Below are 19,260 nucleotides of genomic sequence, written 5' to 3'. Positions count from 1 at the left end.
ACCAGCTCAAAGAAGGCATTCCTGTATCTGCCCAAGTTACCTAGCAGGGCCATAAATGCTGGTTGAATCCCAGTGGCATAGGCCACAACCAGCAGCTTCAAAGACCCTGATTCTAAGCTAAACTACCGAACACAAACAAGCAAAACTCCCTCTCCTCTCACCCACATTGCCATTTTACAGTAGGCTGATGGTTCATCATGAATAAGAGAGGGACCACCAGTGCTGAAACACAACTTGCAGCAGCATCTACCAAGCTCTGTCAGTGACACATGCCAGGAGTCAGGGTTAAGGTCCCAATCTGTGATGGAATAATTCATGGCATCATGATCACAAGCACACACTTAGCAGCTACACCAGGTGGCAAGATGAAATATCTTCCATGAATATCAGAGGCAACATTTACCCAGTAGGTTTCATAATGGTGTTCATTGTCAAAGAACCATGGCATCATACAGCTCAAAAAAAATCCGAATATCACCTAGTTTAACCCCTTATTTTGAGCCAGAATCCTTTACTACCACATGCCAATGAGACTTCCACCTGTCTCATCCAGATTTCAGAATGCCACAAGCAAGGTGAAGGAGGGACCAAGAATAATTACTTGGGTATTTCTTGATCTAGCAAAGTTATTCTAATATGAAAACAGGTCTGCCATTAGAGCAATGTGTCGGGCAATTCTGGGGAGCAAACACATGTTAGTTCCATAGTGGATCTATCCACCATAGAGGACATCATTGCCCATTGTTTTGGCTATGAGACAGAAAGAATGAAATGACAGTGGTAGAGAAGGAACTATGATAGTTACGACAGCCATCAACCTACATCTTCTAGTCTCATTGTTATACTGATACCAAAAGCAGTAATGACTGACCTAAGGACACTGAATAGTCACAGATATGACTAGCTAATCCTATTTTCACTTTACTTCTAGTTCTACAGTGACTCCTTCAGTCAGCCAAGGGACCCCCACTTGCCTAGGGTGGCCATGAGTCTGACATTACAGAGGAGAGTCCTCTATTTGACGGGATACCAGAGTTCAGTCCTTTATCTGAAGGCGTCCTCTATTTGAAGGTCTATCCAGTCCAAGTCTGGTTTATAGATAAAGAACCAGAAGAAAGGTGAGCAGAGGACCATCAACAAGTAGCACCTGGACAGCAGACTGCACATGCACACAGATCACCTGATCACAGTCTTCCCCGCTATTATATTGTATTGTACTGTACAGTGTACACATATCTGAAAACAGAAAGATCATGACAAGTTACTTCCAAAGCCATTTCATGGCACACAACAGTGGCACACCACTTTCATGCATGAGCACATGCATCTTTGATATGTGGTAATTTAGTATTGCTTTTTAAAGGTGTCCTTTTCTCAGTCATGATCCTGCAAGAATTAAATTGATCTAAACCTCAACAATTTTCCATGGCATTTTAAAGATGAAAATGATGAAGGTTTTGCATGTGCGTGCGCATGTGAACAATAACCAGATCTTGGTTTTCTTTCTCTCCCCCACCCACCGAGTAAATTTTTGTAACACAGTGTAAAAGGATGAGCAGGATGGTGGTAAGAATATCAAACATCAAGAATCCCCAGATTATCAGCTTTGAAAGCATTAGGTTGTACAGGGAAAACATCCATTCCCAAACCTGTAAGATTAGGAAGAGCTCAGAAAAGTCCTGTGGAACAGTCAAAAAAACGAATCCCTAACATTCTATCTGCATAAGCAGGGCACGAGTGAAAGCAATGATGTTACTAGTAGCAGCTGTTTGTCTGTTTCTCATTAGACACCTCTTTAAACAATTCTAGCTCTTATCATCCTTTGAAACCGATTTGATGGTGAGCTACAGAACTAATCAGGAAAAAAGAGGCAGCTGCTCTTTTCAAATCTCTCTCTAAAATTTCCTAGCTAGGCCCATCTATCTCTTCACAGCCCTGTCTTTGTGTTTTTCTGGAGGCCTTTAAAGAATATAGCGCATCATGTGGTGTGTAACAGTTGGCAAATGCTTCTTTTAAGAGTGTTTGTACATGTGCGGATTGATCTTTTTATGATCAAAGATTAAATAATCCCCCCAAGTTCTTTTGAAAAGAAACTAATCAAATTCAGGAAGAGAATGGAGGAAGGAGAGAAAATTATTTTTTTTAATTACCTCATTTTAATTAGCGAGGTATTTTTTCCCCTAACAAAACTCCCCTCCTCTAAATAACAATAACAACAACAATTCTGTTGCAGTCTCAATGTATGTGGCTTTACACAGTAACATAAGCAAAGAAAAACAGCACTATGCCCCCAAGGAACTTACAATCTAAATTTTGGCAATGGGAGAGACAACAGAAGGAGGGAAGGGGGATATAAAAGCAATGTGAAGGATAGGCCCAAATGAAATTGCTTGTGCCTAGGACGGTGCAGTTTCAATTCAGGGTGTGGACATTTGATATTTCCTGGGATTTTCTACTGTCAATATGAGTTTGGGCATATGGAAAACTCTCAGAATTAGACATCTCTAGTCACTTTTAAAATCTACAGGCTTTAACCTAAACACAGTGTCTGAGTCAGGCCCAATCTACACATAGCAGTTTTACCATTATCATACTGCAGTGATAACTATTGGAGCACATGACACCAATGGGCACCAGTAGTTATCACTGCAGTATGATAACTGTATAACTGCTATGTGTACATTCAACCTAAATCAGGAATGTTGAATCTCTTTCAGCCTGAGAGTAAATTCCATTTCAGAGACACTTGCAGGGGCCATCCCAGTCATGGGCTGGGCTGAAGGCAAAAGGGATGGAATCAAAATACCCCAAATGCCAACATATTTAAACTTAAAGCTCGCCTCTTACTGCCATTAACTAAGCCTTAGGAGAAGCATTTCAACCTTTTAGAATGGGGTAAAAACAGCACAAAAGCCAGGAAACCACTAAACAATCAATGGGAAATGGCATGGCCTTCTGGAGAGCCCCAGATGGGGGCCCCAGATGGGCTAGATTTACCCCCTCCCCAGGCCCGACATTCTACACCCCTGACCTAAACCAATATACTTTCATTAAGCTTATGGAAAAATTTTGGGAACTCCAATTTTCCCATTTAAAGAAACAGAAGGTAAACCAGCAAATAGCATGCATATGGTAATCAGTGAGCACCTGATTTAGGCTGCCTTTACAGTAAAGAAAAAACCTGCAGTCTTCCATTGTGAAGCCTTTCCACATTTACAGCTGTGATCACATGACTGCTGGGAAAGTTTCAATTTTCAAGGTTCCATTGAACTAAATGAAACAGCGCCATCTAGCGGCTGTTAGAATAGCGCACCATCCCAACTTAAATAGACACCTCATTATTTCCGGATCTTTTTGAGATGGAATAACCAGGAAATACCTCTGGATGTGTCCTCGAGTTTCACAACGTCATCTAAAGGACCCGCAAACTTCTGTGAGTGAGCAATCTCAGTAGCAGGATAAAAGCTCCATGTGAAGAAGCCCTTATTGTATTATTCTTTAAATGTTCTGGGAAATTCCCATCTATATTTCCCCACATTTGATCCAAACATTTTTAAATAATAATAATACAGTTTGTACATATTAAACACACACACAATACAGTTTGGTGAATGTGGCAGAACCGCTCCATGGTTTTGTTTAAACACAGTGTTAAGGGTTTATATCTTCTCCATACATGGTAGGTTGCCTGGTGTGTGTGAGAGAGAGAATGTATGGAATGGTGTGAGTGGCTGGGGCCATGTGATTGGTCAGTGAGAATGCTGGTGGGAGGGGGAGTCAGAGTGAGTTAAAAGAGGCAGATTGAAGACAGAAGGGAGAGAGGGGGATTTGATCTCTTAGATAGAACTTCTCCTGGGGATAGGGAGAGGTGGTTTTAGGCCTCAGTTTGGCATAGGTTAGGTTAAGAGAAAGCTTTTAAAGTTCAATGTGTATAATAATCTATATAAATTATTTTGATTCTTTTGCATTGAGTCTGTATGGAATACTTCATCATGCTACTTATACTTAACGTGGGTAGAAGTTTAAAAAAGGGCACAACTCACACACAAAATTATACTCTAGGAAAAAAGGGAGTATAAGAAAGGTGATAAAAAGGCAGAAACCTGAAGTGGGTGGGAATAACCTGCCTCGGTGGAAGCAAAGCTGACACACACACACACACACACTCATCTTGAGGGACCATAGGCTGGATGAAGAGAGGGGGGGTTTCATCACAGGTGGTGGTAGCATCGGGATATGAACAAGTGTGTTTCATTAGCACACAAGTGGTCACGAGAGTATATTATGGCTTCACTTGGAGGATAGTGTGTACTAAGAGAAGCCCTTGGCAAAAGGCCAAGTTAAAACTTTCTCCTGTCAGGAGAAAGGAAGGCTGCTGAGGAACTGTATTGTGGGAGCTAGAGCAATGCAGCAGTTCAAAGTTATGATTGCCTGACAGAAGTCCTTTAAAATTTGGGTTTCTCTTCAAGATGGATGTTTTAACCTTAAAGAAAGAAGGGCTTATAGAGAGATGTAAAGGCCTCAGTTTGTCTTTTGAAGGATTTATGCTCATAGGACACATGTATGCTAGTGAGACAGGAGAGGCTGAGGTAAATCCAGTCAGACCTGCTCTTGGAGAAATGTCACCTCAGTATTCAGAATCTGAACGAGAGAAACTGAGGGCAGAGATGCATCTGAGGGAGGCAGAATTACGAGAGAAAGGGGCAGAATTACGAGAGAAAGGGGCAGAATTACGACTGAAAGAGCTGGATAGACAGTTAAGAGAAACAGAATTAAAAGAAAAAGACAGAGAGGTTTAACTGGAAAAAATTAAACTGGAGAAAGAGAAAATGTTGAGGAAGGATAAACAGAGAACTGAAGAAGAAACCAGACCTCCTAAATTATCCCCTAAAGATTTTTCTCCATATGTAATTGGGGAAAACCCACAGGTTGTTTTCAATACTTTTGAAAAAACAATTATTATGGAGTGTTAATAAAAATTATTTCATGAAATACATTCCAGGACTTGTGAAGGGAGAGTTGTCAGAAGTATATGTTAGCTTCCCAGCTGAAGAAACTGTCAGCTTTGATGAATATAAGGCAGCAGTATATCAACTGTTTAAATTTGGTCCAGCATTTTTCCAAAAGAGATTTAGATGCCTGTCAGTTACCTCTTCCAAATTGTATGTTGAATTTGGATATAAACTCACAGATGACTTTGACAAATAGATTCAAAGTGCCAATGTGAATTCAAAAGAAGAGTTAAGAAATCTAATAATTTTAGATCAATAATATATTTTCCATCTACCAAGTGAAATTAGACTTTTGGCCAGGGATAAGGCTCCAAAGTCAGTAAAAGATGCATCAGAAATTGCTGATCATTTAGCTCTCAACAGGGGCACAGGCATATATGGGAACTACAGCAAAGAAGTCTCACATAAAAAATGTGCATAATACCAGAGGATTTTAAAAGGACTTGAAAAAGATAAGAATGAAATAGGTTCACCCAAAAGTGAAAGAAAACCCAGATTTGCCTCAGTGTTTGGGGCTTTAGAGAAAAAGTGTTATAACTGTGGTAAAACTGGACACATAAAACCAGCTTGTCCTGAACTGGACACAAAAACAATAAAGCCTCTTCTGTGCGGAGAGTACAGCTAGAAAGTGTGAGGGAAGAAACAAAACCGTAAGCCTGCTCAATGCAGCATAATTAAATTTGGATATCTACCTGAGTTTGACTACTTATTAAAAGAAAGTGTCTCAATAAATGGACAGAAATCCCTTGTGGATACAGGAGCTCAGATTTCTCTGATTCCCCCTGATTTAGTGTCAGAGGAAAATTATTCCCTTAATAAAGTTCATATTAAAGGTATATATGGGGAAGTAAATGAACTTAGGATGGCACAGGTTCATGTAAAATGGTGTGACACTGAAAAGCTGTGTGAGGTGTGAGTCAATCCACATGAAGAAGAATCTTTCTTAATGGGGATGGACATTTTGTGTCCCCAAAAGAATGTATTTGTAAATACTGGGTAAAAAGAAAGAAGTTACAACAAAATTAAATATTTCTGGTGAAGAAGAGAAGGTCTGCGATCTGGTCGGAAACACAGTGCAGAGCAGTGAGGCATCTCAGCCATTGCTTAGCAACCCTGGAGTGACAACTGTTTCCAGATATCTTGAGAGCCAGTTGTCTATTCCAATAGAAGAGTTTAAAAATGCTATACTGATTGACTCCAGTTTACAAGTAGTTAAAGATCAAGCTGAAAAGGCAAATAATGATTCCCAAAATGGAAAGATTGTTTGGGGAAATGGCCGTTTATACAGAATCTGGAAACCTTTAAAGGGGGTAGAGCATACTGAGGCAGATAAGGAGTTGATTGTGCCTCAGGAGTTCAGAGAAGAATTCCTGAGGCACCAGAACCAGTTTTAGCAGGTCATATGGGAATAGGCAAAATGCAAAAACGTTTGTTAGCTAATTTTGTTTGGCCACAAATGTCAAGGCAAGTCACAGTACACCCTTTACCTCTGACGGGAGAGCCCTTTTATCGCTTATCCATGGACATTGTAGGACTGTTCACAAAACCAACACAAGCAGGAAAAAAATATATCCTGACAGTTGGGGATTTTGCTACATGTTTTCCTGATGCAGAGTCATTAAGAAAAGTAGATGCATTATTGGTGTCTGAAGCCTTATTAAAGATTTCCATGCACTTGGGTTTTCCATATGAATTAATTTTGGACAGAGGGACTGTTTTCCTCTCTGAGGTCATGAAATATCTACGGAGGTCCTGTGGGGTGAAACATATTACAACAATAGCTTACCATCCACAAAGTAATGGTCTTGTTGAACATTTTAATGGGACTTAAAAAACTATGATTAAATCATATGTTGGCAAGGAAAGTTAAGAGACCATGAACATGGCTCAGGAAAATCTAGCTAAAGCCCAGTGTAAACAGAAACTGTGGTATGACCAGAAAGCTAGGGCTCAAAATTTTGAAATAGGTGACAAAGTAATGGTCTTTCTACCTAGACCTACCAACAAACTGGAAGCCACTTGAGAAGGTCCCTGGGTAGTAAGAGATAAAAGAGACCCCCGACATCTATTGTGAGCAAAACTGGAAGAGGGAAATTTAAGGTAGTGCATGTGAACACTTAGCAAAGTGTGTCCTTATGTATGAGGATGGAAACTTATAATTCAAACTGACCACCAAGCTTTACTTTGTTTCCAGTCCATAAAAAACCAAAACCAACTGCTCCAGCATTGGTCATGGGCCAATTCTTACAAGAATTCCAGATAGAATTCAAGCATGTAGCTAGCAAAAATAACCGGATTGCTGATGGGCTGTTGATGCAAGGAACTTTGGAAGGGAAAATGGTTGCAAACCAAGTGCAATCACCAGCGGAGAGGAAAGGGAACATTAGTGCAAACCAGGTGCAATCACTACCGGAGAGGAAAAAGAACGTGGTTGCAAACCGAATTACCAACCCAGGAGCTGGAGAAGACCAAGGAGAGCAGGAGGGTTGAGAACCACCAAGATGAGAAGGAAATCCTTGAGGTGTGAGTCACACAAGAGACTTACAGACTGACAAAAGACAATTTATTTTTTTGAGGGGGAGTCCAGATTTATTTGGTGAAAAGTTGCTAAGTTCTGATTGACAGTGGGAGGAGAGTTTTTATCTCCACAGGTTTTGGGTTTCCCCAACCCCCAGATTGCTTGCAAAAAGGAACGAAAGAAAAGGACTTCAATGAACTGTTTCTTCCATCCCCTGTTGCAAGCAGGGGGAGAAAGGAGAGAACAGAAAGAAGTGGTTAAAAGTAGGGCTGTGCACCGCTTCAGCCCAAGGCCCAAACCCTGAGGATGGTGATGGTGGCAGAGAAGGTAGCGGAAGAGGCGGCGAGGACAACGGCGGTGGAGGAGGAGTAGGGATGTACGAATCCCCTACCTGCCAGTATGGGGGCGGGGTCCACGGGGGGGAGGTGATCCATTCCTCCCCCCAGAATCCTCTTCGGCTGGCTCCGCTCCACGGTGATTCTGCAAAGCCACCGGCCAGCTCTGAAGTGCCTGTGATACGGCCGCCATGCCATATCACTGGCTGAAGAGGACTACTGACTGTGGCCACAAATGACATCCGGCCCGGGATGCCATTTGCGGCCGTAAAGGCCTTAGTTTAAGGTAAATGCAGCCATAAATGGCTGCATTTATCTTAAACTAAGGCCTTTACAGCCTCAAATAGCATCCCAGACACCATTTGCAGCCGCAGTCAGTAGTCCCCTTCAGCCAGCGATACGGCATGGCGGCCATATCACAGGCACTTCACAGCCAGCTGGCAGGGAGGATCCAGCTGGCAAGGATTCCTCCTGGAGGCGGAGGTAAGTCTTCCGATCCTCCATGGACTCTGCGGGAGGGCAGATTCTTTTGAATCCGGCCTTGCTCGGGTCCGTGGAAGATTTCTCTCCCATCCCTAAGGAGGAGGAGGTGGTAAGGTAAGGGGGTTTGCGCAGGGGCATAGGAGGGGGGACCCAAAGCAGGGTTTGACATCTGAATCCCACTTCAGTTTTGGGGCTGAGTCAGATTGGGGGGGTCCCTGCACAGCCCTAGTTAAAGCAAGAGAAAAAGGGCAGGCAGGCCTCTTCCCCCAATTCATATTTCCTCTCAGGACTGGCTCCAGTTTTTTGTGGGCCCTTGGGCTACAGAGTGTCAGTGGGGCCTTTGTGGCATCACCCCTTCCCTCATTTCCACCTCCCACTTGAGCGAAAAACAGTTCTTGATCAACATGATGCTTTCTCTTTTCCATTTCCCAGGTGGCAAATGAGAAAGAGTGAATGAGCAAGAGATAAGCAAGGTGTGTGTAGGTGGGGTGGCCTCCCCTCACCTGTTTACTCCTTGGCATGCAGGGGCTGGGGGTGGGAGAGAGACCCACAGATAAGCTGGCTTATCGCATACTAAGAGCCTCAACCTACTCATTTTCTTTTTCCAAGCTGTGGAGTGGCATACAAATGAAGTGGTAGAATTGAAAGCTATGGACCACTTCCACCTGCAAATGAGCAATTTTTAATATTCCCTCATATAAAAAGAACTTCTTAGAAATAATAAACCAGAACATCAAAGGAAGAAAACTGTTGGCTTAGTCTGCTCCCTGTTGTGCTAAGTTTTCTACTGGCATGATGGCAAGGACTTTAAAAATAATTAGGATAATATTCAAAAATATGATTCCCCACCCTGAAGTATTATAGTCCTTTCTACCACCTCAGGACTGTACCACCTCATTTCCACCTCATTCTGCTTTATGTGCACACTGACAGTAGTAGAAAAGGCAAAACACACTGGATCACTGCCACACAATTTCCTGATGTGTTTTCATTTCATCCCCCCCCCCTTTAATATTTGTACTGCACATTTTTCTGAAAGAAATCCCGAAGTGGCTGACATAAAGGACAAATCAATAGAAAAATATAATCAATATAAAGGCAAAACAACAAATTATGCTGTTCAGTACCATATGTCTACAGTTCACACTCTTTCTTCTCCACCACCTCCCCTTTAGCTGGGGTAGTAGGATGTGCAAGACTCAGGGGCATTTGCTCTCAGTGATCCATCACAAAGAGCAAGCTCCACAATGTAAATGCTTCAGCTCTGCCCCTCATGTGAAAAACCATGCATAGGAATGACTCTCAGCTCATTCATTATTATTTACATCCTACTTTTATTCCACCACGGAGCTCACAGCAGCCTATATAGGTGTGCCAGGCAGACTCCCATCCAAGCAAGTGAAGCTCTTACTTCATGACTGTCTAAATATAGTCAGAATATAGTCAGAATGACAAAAGCACCAAATTACCAAAGAAGCTAATACAGAGGTTCAGAATTGAGCCTCTCTCTCAAACCTCACCTCATTTTCTGTTCTGGATCAAGAGCTAAGGAAGCGAAATCCCAGAACAAACAGAGCTGTAAACATTCTAAGACGTCTGGATCTGGATACAGCTGAAATGAACACTTGAAACACTTTAAATATTCATTGATTTTTTTTTCAAATGGATATTCAAAGTTTTGAATTAGACATTTGCATCCCATTTAAAAAGCGTTCAAAAGAAATTGCAGGGGAATTGCCAGAACAGTGGGAGGGAATTGTACTAATTTAAATTTTGATGTTCTTACCTGAAAGTTCCATTTTTTTTCTTAATTCTATGATTCTATATATCATCATCAGCTCATTATTTTCACATGGCACAAGATCTGAACCTAATGGTAGAATCATTTCCACAAGCTTTTCCAAAACAAGCACTGGATTTTATCTTTGTTTGGAGAGCAGTGATGCCTTGAAATCCCCCATTTTAGCTGCAAAGGGGAAATGCTGATGAATTATTGCTGAAAAAGTTGGCTCCTGGCTGTACGACAATCAGGTGGCAGCTCCTGTGGGACTAGAACCTGAATCCAGAGAAAGAGGCATCACTTTGACAAGCAGCCAGCACAGAAGTAGGGATGTATGAAAATCACTTACCTTTCGTGGATTATGCTGATGATGGGGGGGAGGCGCTCCGTCCCTCCCCCCGGAATCCTGGACGGGGGGGGAGGCGCTCTGTTCCTCCCCCCCCAGAATCCTGGCCGGCCGGCTGTGCTCTGTAGTGATTCTGCGGAGCCGCTGGCTGGCTCCACCAGCAGCCGGACATCCGGCCACTAGCTAGCAGGGATGCAAATGGCGGCGGCCATAGCCGCCGCCGTTTGTGTCCCTGCAGTCAGCCGTGATAGGCTACGTAAATGTTTACATAGCCTATCACGGCTGACTTAAAAAAAAAAAACGCGCGTACGCAAATGGCAGCTTTGCATTCCTTATTTTGGCACGTCTTAGTCTACGTAAACATTTACGTAGACTAAGACGGCGAAAATAAGGGGAACACAAATAGCATAGATAAATAGCGTAGCCATAGATAAAAAAATCTACGCTATTTGCGTTCCCCTTATTTTCGCCGTCTTAGTCTACATAAATGCTTACGTAGACTAAGACGTGCCAAAATAAGGAACGCAAATGTTTTTAAAATCAGACGTGATAGGCTACTAGGGGTGCACAAAAGTCACTTACCTGGTCTCGCAGCTTTTCGCGGTGGGGGGGAGGCGCTTCGCTGCTCTCCCCCCGAAGTTCAGGCCGGGGGGGGGGAGGCTTCCCGCCTCGCCCGGCCAAAATTCAGGCCGGGGGGGGAGGCTTCCTGCCTCGCCCTGCCGAAATTCAGGCCAGGGAGGAGGCGCCTCGCCTCGCCCGGCCGCGAAATTAAAAGTTAAAAAAAAAACAACCCGCCCCTGTGATAGGCTACGTGACGATTAACGTAGACTATCATGGCTACATCTGCAAAGTCAGCCGTGATAGGCTATGTAAATCGTCACGTAGCCTATCACGGGTGACTTTAAAAAAAAAAAAAGCGTGTACGCAAATGGCGGCCCCCATAGGGAGCCGCCATTCGCGTTCCTTATTTGGTCGCTGTAGTCTACGTAAATCTTTACGTAGACCACGGCGAAAATAAGGGCAACGCAAATAGCGTTGCCCTTATTTTCGCCATAGTCTATGTAATCTTTACGTAGACTACAGCGACCAAATAAGGAACGCGAATGGCGGCTCCCTATGGGGGCCGCCATTTGCGTACACGCTTTTTTTTTTTTTAAGTCACCTGTGATAGGCTACGTGACGATTTACGTAGCCTATCACAGCTCACTTTGCAAATCTAGCCGTGATAGGCTACGTTAATCGTCACGTAGCCTATCACGGGGGCATTTTTTTTTTTTTTTACTTTTATTGGAATGGCGGCAGCCGGTCGAAAGATCGGCTGCCGCCCCCGCCCCTGACGAAGACCCGACGAACCGCTGCCGGGACCCGCCACCAGGAGGGACATTCGGGAAAGGTAAGTCCCGTCCCGGGGGGGTGCGGGGGGTGGGGGGGTGCGGAGAATTTCTCCCCAAAACTTTTTCGGGGGGCCGAACACGTTGGCGCTCGGCCCCCCGAAGTTTCGGGGAGAAATTCTCTGCCAACCCTATAGGCTACGTAAACATTTACATAGTCTATCACTGTGTTTTTTTTTAATCTAACCGTGATAGGCTACATAAATCTTTACGTAGCCTATCACGTTTGTTTGTTTTTTTAACTGGAAATGGCGGCGGCGGCGGCCGGTCGGAAGACCGGCTGCCCCAGCCGCCATGGCCAAACCGCCGCCGGAGCCGCCACTGGAGCCGCCGCTGCCAGGAAGATCCACCCAAAGTAAGTCCCGTCCCAGGGAGGGTGGGCCGTTCCACCACCGATTTCAGGGGGCCGAATGCGCTGGCATTCAGCCTCCCCGAGATCCGTGGTGGAACTTTCGTACATCCCTACGCAGAAGGCACAGAAGAAACAAGCCCCCACCGCTCCCTATTCTGATTAGCAGGAAACCTACATAAACCTTCCTGGGTCAAGTTAACTTCTGTTCTGGGTAAGGGTGTAGTCCTGGTGGGTCTCACCGGGTCCTTGACCTGGTACTTTTTCTGGAGCTGGATCCCAGCTGGGTCCCAGACTACTGCTGTAGAGGAGGCGGCTGGAAGCTCCTGAGAGGCTGAAATGAGTCCTAGCATGGCTGCCGCTGCTGCTATTGTAGACTGCAGCAGCAGCTGCTCTTTCCACCACTATCATGAAGTGGGCGCAGAGCAGGAAGAGTGGCGAATTGCACCACTCCCCCCTGCCCCTGTCCCTGCCTGGAGAGCCAGCCTGGGCAAGGCATACTCGGCCCAGCAAGGAGGGTGCCTTGACCTGGCAAAGGCTTACTGTACCTTAGAATCATAGAATAGTAGGGTTGGAAGGGGCCTACAAGGCCACTGAGTCCACCCCCCTGCTCAATGCAGGAATCCAGGTCAGAGCATCCCTGACAGATGGCTGTCCAGCCTCGTCTTGAATGCTTCCAGTGTGGGAGAGCCCACCACCTCCCTCGGTAAGCTACCTTCTTGTAGCCTGTCCTCCCTCTGACCTAGAGGAGCTGCCAGCCCATCAGACTCCTTCGCCCAGCGTTCCTGCTAATACTGTGCCTGAGACTGTGCCTGTGCCATCCAGTTTTGAGGAAGGAGCCACATGGGCCAGGCTTTGAAGGCTAGGTGGCCACCTTCTCGAAGTTGCTTGCTGGAGACCCTGATGTTGAGCCTGATCATCTAGCCTGTGCCCCCTTAGCAAGCCTGGACAGTTGTGGCAGCAATGTGCCTGAGAACATGCTGGCCGACATCAGATATAGATTAGCTCAATCAGTTTGACTTGAATCCATGGCTGAGATGTGAATCAGACAAACTGGGTTGTTCTGTATGCTCCAAAGCTAAGCATTTAGGAACAATGAAAACATAGGGTGCTTCAGTTTCAAGAGAATGGTGCGCAAGTTCTGTTACATACAATGGAACTTCAAGGAAAACACAACTGGAATCACTCCAAAAGAAGGTAGTGGAGTACTCCAAATCAGTTGCCCACACGCATGCACAGAAAATAGTAGATCTAGCGGAAAGGCAACACATGGAGATCTGCCTTGATTGTTGCAATGCATCCCTAAGGGAAAGTACCTGCAAGGTTTTTATGACCACCTATTATTTACCAAAAAAAAAAAAAAAAGGGCAGACCCTACTCTGATCACTTTGACCTACTAGAGCTGCAAGAGCTAAATGGTTTAGATCTTTCTGAAGGTCTACATTCCAGATATAGAATCACTCAAATTATTGATCACATTGCATCACTAATGCGATCAGACATCTGTAAAGTAATACAAAATATCTATGGCAAGGTGTCAGTCCTTACTGATGTCCACAAGTTTCAGTGACATAAGCACATTAATAGTGTATCTAAAATGAGAATATGACAAAAAACAAGACCCATGTTTCATTTTTCTTGATTTAATAGAAGTTCCAGGAAAAAGTGCACAAACAATAACAGAAGTTATTATAAGCTGCTTAACTCACTGTCTTGCATCCCATGGGTTCCATCTTGCATACCTTCAGCAAAATCTTGTATCTTTTATTAGCGATGGAGCTAGTGTAATGCTAGGAAGGAAATCAGGAGTTGCACAATGTTGCACAATGACCAGGTGGGTGGCTAATCAATCTAATAAACAGACAAATAAATAAATGCCTTCTTGAAATATGTCCTAATATCATTGTATGGCATTGTCTGAACACAGATTAGAGCTAGCCATTGGGGATACAGTTTCAGAAGTCCATGTGTGAATCATTTCCATGCATTCATGGACATGCTCTCTTCATTATATAGCAGTAGCAGGTCACCACAAAATCAAAGAGAGCTCAGAAAATGTTCAGAGCAGTTGGATGACCAGATAAACAGGATTAGTAAGGTCTTGGATGTCAGATGGATTGCAAATTCCTTTAGGACTATTTCAAGAGTTTGGGGAAAAAAACTATTCTTCTCTGTGTTTACACTTCAAGTCTGCTGGTGAGGATGGACATCCAACACAGGCAGATAGATCTTCTTTCCATGGTTTATATAACCATTTGTCTTTCAAACAATTTCTGTTTGACCTAGCCCTTCTGAATGATGTCTTGAATGAGCTGACAATCCTTTGAGAATATCTGCAGGGAAGAACCACTACTGTTGTGAAAGCAGACAGACACATCAGAAGATCCATTAGAATCCTGGGAACCTTGGAGAAGAAAGGAAAGGCCATTTTGGAAGCAGAATCTGCAGTCTTACAAACTAGATTTGGCTCTGTCACACTGACAGATAACCCAAAGACAGAATCCATTAGGGTTGTCACGAGCGTCCGTCTGGGGGCTCAAGCTCTGTGGGTTCCCGCCGGACACCAGTCCGCGAGCTTCTGCCCTTGCCCGACTTGGTGCGTGCCAAGGCGGGCAAGCGCGGTGGCCCCTGCTCCTTTCCCAAGCAGTGACAGCAGGCTGGGAAGCCTCCCCATCTTGCTGCTGAGAGCAACTGCACCCTTCTCTGCCGGTGCTCATCTGAGAGGGGCGCAGTTGCTCTGGGTGACGGGAGAGGGAAGCGCAGCTTGGTGCTCGGCAGAGCGGGATGCAGTTGCTCTCGGCAGCAGTGGAGACAGCAGGATGGGAAGCGAGAGGGAAGTGGCCCTTCCTTCTCACTTCCCATCCTGCCACCAAGAGCAGCTGCACCCCTCTCTGCTGGTGCTCGGCAGAGAGGGACACAGTTGCTTATGGTGGCGGCAGCAACAGCACTCGCTGGGCTCCTGTGAACCACCAGCCGTTTCACGTCCCAGCATGAGCTGGGTCCGGCAGTGGACAGGGATCCAGTGAGCAGGTCACAGGGTTGACTTGGGTGAGTTCGCACAACCCTAGTATCCATTCATCGTGGTCAGTTCATAACTAGCATAGCGAACAACATGAAACAGCACCTTCTTACAGTGATTCCAACAAAGTCCACAGTTGAAGGGTCCTTCCCTGACATCATAAAGGAGCTTCAGGTCCTGGAACATGATGAGTGGCCAACAGAAATCCAGCCAAGATTTGGAGGAGGAGGGGTGTACAGATTCCCCACCATCTGTTCCAGTAGGGAATCTGTGGCGGGGAGGCGATCTGTTCCTTCTCCCCAGAATCCTCCAGAGTGGCTCCGCTCTGCGAGGATTCTGGAGGGGGGAAACGGCTTGGGAGCTGCTTACCTTCCCTCCTGCCAGCCAAAGCCATTCGCCTCCTCCCTGTCCCTGCCGATCGCCATGTCTTTTCTTTAAAAAAACAAACTGTGATTGGCAGGATGTGCCCATAGACTTAGACACAAATAAATTCATGAATCTTGCATCTAAGTCTATGTGTCTGTAGGCTTATATGCAAGATTCTCAGCTCTATTATGCATATAAGTCTATGGGCACATCCTGCTGATGGCCTTTTTTTAAAAAAGAAAAGAAAAGACATGGAGATCGGCAGGGACAGGAAGCGGCTCTGGCTGGCAAGAAGCAGCTGAGTGCCGTTCCACCTCCCAGTTCTCCTGGAGCGGAGGTAAGTGTTCCCAATCCACTGCAGATTCCTGAGGCCGGCTTCCAAAGAATCCAGCCTCATTTGAATCCACAGTGGATTTCTCTGACATCCCTAATTCCAGAACCAGGGTGGCTGCTGGCAAAGATGCTCAAAGGAATCCAATTTGGACAATTTTTAAGTAATTTCTTTTTGAAAAGGTTGAGACATTGCTCAGAAGGCCACATGAAGGGTTAAATCCAGACTTAATCATGCTTATACTCACTGAAATCAATGGGAAATGTTACCCATAACTTATGACTAACTTAAGTTCTTCTGATTTCAGTAAGTCTATTCTAAGCATGAATAAGTCTGGATCCAACTAAAATACCATAAGAGATGACTGAATAGTTTGAGAAACCACTGGAACCTCTGAACTATGGACTCTGGATTAATGAAAACCCTATGAAGTCAGTGTTGGCAGAGGCCACAGAATGTTGAAAGAAACTAAAGCAGTGATCAACAATCCAGACTGCTACTCTAGGGAGAATATAACAAGATGTGTTGGTGGTAGGGGTGCTGGAGAAATCCGCTGCAGAGTCAAATGAGGCTGGATTCCAAAGAATCTGACCTCCAGAGTCCGTGGCGGACTGGCCACACTTACATCTGGGTCTGGAGAAGTTTCTGTGAGGTGGCTCTCTGGCTTCCTATAAAATGCAACATGCTAATAGGCTGCCATTAGCTTATAGCAGGAAAGTTAGAGCCATAAATGGCACACTGTATGCCATTTGTGGCTGTAAAGCACTTACTTTTACCTAAATACAACCATAAAAAATACGACCTCTCAGGCTCTCAGCAGCTTTTGAGACCGTTGGCCACAGTATCCTCCTGGACTGCCTGGAGTAGTTGAGCACTGGAGACACCATGTTATGGTGGTTCTGGTCCTTCTTCTCTGGCAGGCACCAGAGAGTAGCACTGGGACAGAAGGTTTCGGACCCACTCACTGTCTCCCACTGGAGACAGTGAGTGGCTGGATGGGGAGGAATAAGCTGAAGCTGAACCCTGACAAGACCGAGGTACTTTTGGTGGGAGACAAGAGGAGGTTGGGGGATGCTGACCTGGTGTTGAATGGGGTACAGCTCCCCTTGAAAGACCAGGTCCACAGCCTGGGGGTCATTTTAGACTCCCAGCTGTCCATGGAGGCTCAGGTGTCAGCTGTGAGCCAGACAGTGCTGTACCAACTCCATCTGATACGGCGGCTGCACCCCTACCTTCCCGACCATCTGCTCCCATCAGTAGTACATGCCCTGGTCTCCTCTTGTCTAGACTACTGTAATGCGCTCTAAGTGGGGTTACCCTTGAAGATGGTTCGGAAGCTACAGCTGGTACAGAATGCGGCGGCTCGCCTGATTAAAGGCAGCTGCCGGCGAGATCACATCACTCCGGTTCTGAAGGAGTTGTACTGGTTACCAGTTGTTTTCCCGGCCATATTCAAGGTGTTGGCATTGACCTTTAAAACCCTATGTGGTTCCAGCCCAGCCTATCTTAAGGAGTGCCTCCAGCAACACCAGACAGGCCACTCAACAAGATCAGCCTCGGATGGCCTTCTCTTTGTCCCATCAGCCAGGACAGCTAGGCTGGTGAGGATGAGGGAGAGGGCCTTGTCTGTGGTGGCCCCCACTCTGTGCAACTCCCTCCCTAGGGAACTCCACCATGCCCCCTCTTTAATGAGCTTCCTCCACGCATTAAAAACGTGGTTGTTCAGGCAGGCATTTGGGGTGGGCTAGGGAAATTTTAGTAATATGATGTTTTAATGTAGTATTTTATTGTTTTAATACTGTTGTATCATTGTACATCATACAGAGTGGCCAGGTGACCGGCCAGAAGGGCAATTAAGAATTATTTTTTTAAATACTTTTTATTTATTTTGTCTTTATAAATGAAATAAACAATACCAACAACCTGATCAATCACTACAGTTTCCCAACAATGCAATATACTTATGACGACACAACAGTAAGAAAAAGAAAGGAAAAGAAAAGAAACGGAAAGGAAAGGAAAGGAAAGGAAAAGAAAAGAAAAGAAAAGAAAAGAGCAATCTTCCTCTTTCCTCTCCCCTCTTCCCTCTCCTCTTTCAAAGGGTTAAATTTAAACTCCACTCCATGGACTTCAGATGCCATTCTATTTTTAAAACTATACCTATATCACTAGCAATATTACAGTGTAATAATCAACCTTACATTTCAATATCATATCATCAATCTTATTTCAAGAAAGCAGGTCTACAGTTCATTTCCAGTAACTATATATTGCCCTTAAGTTAAAATATAATAGTAATAGTAAAGCTTGACATTTCAACCAATCAAAAATCTTACTGCGTAATCTTATAGTAATGATGATAATAATAATAATAATAATAATAATAGTGATTTTTTAAAAAGATGAAATTATAGTATTATATAATAATAAAGTTTGAAATCAACCTTACAACAATCAAGAGATTAAGAAATTTAATTAATAAATAAATAAAACAAAACAAAATAAAAAAATAAAATAAAATAAAAGCTCAATTTAGGTAAAATTGCAAATGGCATAAACTATGCCATTTATATTCAGGCTGTAATTTTCCTGTGATAGGCTAATGGCAGCCGCCATTAGTGTATCACATTTTATAGGAAGCCAAAGAACTGCTCTGCCAATTCCAGGGGATGTGGCAGGGCTCCAGAGGACTCTGCAGGGCCCCAAGCAGCCAGAATTGCCCTGCAGCTGACCCCCCCCCCAAACTAGACAGTGGGGGGTTCATACATCCCTAATTACTGGCACTGTGGAGGATCAACTGGAATTTCTAGAAGCTATCATTGACACTGGAACCTCAAAAAGACATACCCTCATCCTGCATTCATCACTCAACAGTACTCCAAACAAATGAAGGCTCATTTTTATTGTATAATCTTACAAGGATGTATAATTTTAGAAGAGGCCATGGTTGTGAGGGGGTGTGGCTGTGACTATCATGAAGGGATATTGCATTTCTGAATTTACCAGTACATTACTGGTTCTGGGCATTCTGCCAGTTACTTGTTCCTGGCATATCAGGACAGTCTTGTTGCATTCTGGCTTGACCTTGCCTTTAATTCCTGTCTTTCTTTACCTGTTCCTTGACCTCTGGTATGGACTACTACCCCTCTAATCTATGCTGCCTGAATCACAGATTTAGGCCTACTCAACAACTCCCAAACTGATGGTAATCCTAGCTAACTCCCAGACCCCTCGGATTGCTGATTAATTGTGACCAAAGTACAATTTGGAGTTAATGGATGGGGTGTGGGATTCCTGGGCCTTAGTAAGGCCCAGGAATCCCACACCCCA

The 19,260-nt window shown here is 44.5% G+C and overlaps 1 pseudogene; it reads left to right on the top strand.

The window, feature by feature from the left end:
- The first annotated feature begins 4,559 nt into the window (after nucleotides 1-4,559).
- LOC146354925 (uncharacterized) lies at nucleotides 4,560-5,433 on the top strand (annotated as a pseudogene).
- The last annotated feature ends 13,827 nt before the right edge of the window (nucleotides 5,434-19,260 follow it).

The sequence above is a fragment of the Heloderma suspectum genome, chromosome 2 (assembly GCF_057233095.1).
Source record: "Heloderma suspectum isolate Gila_16-S chromosome 2, 16-S_ref, whole genome shotgun sequence".
Classification (NCBI taxonomy): Eukaryota; Metazoa; Chordata; class Lepidosauria; order Squamata; family Helodermatidae; genus Heloderma; species Heloderma suspectum.
This window is presented reverse-complemented; position numbering and strand designations above follow the sequence as displayed.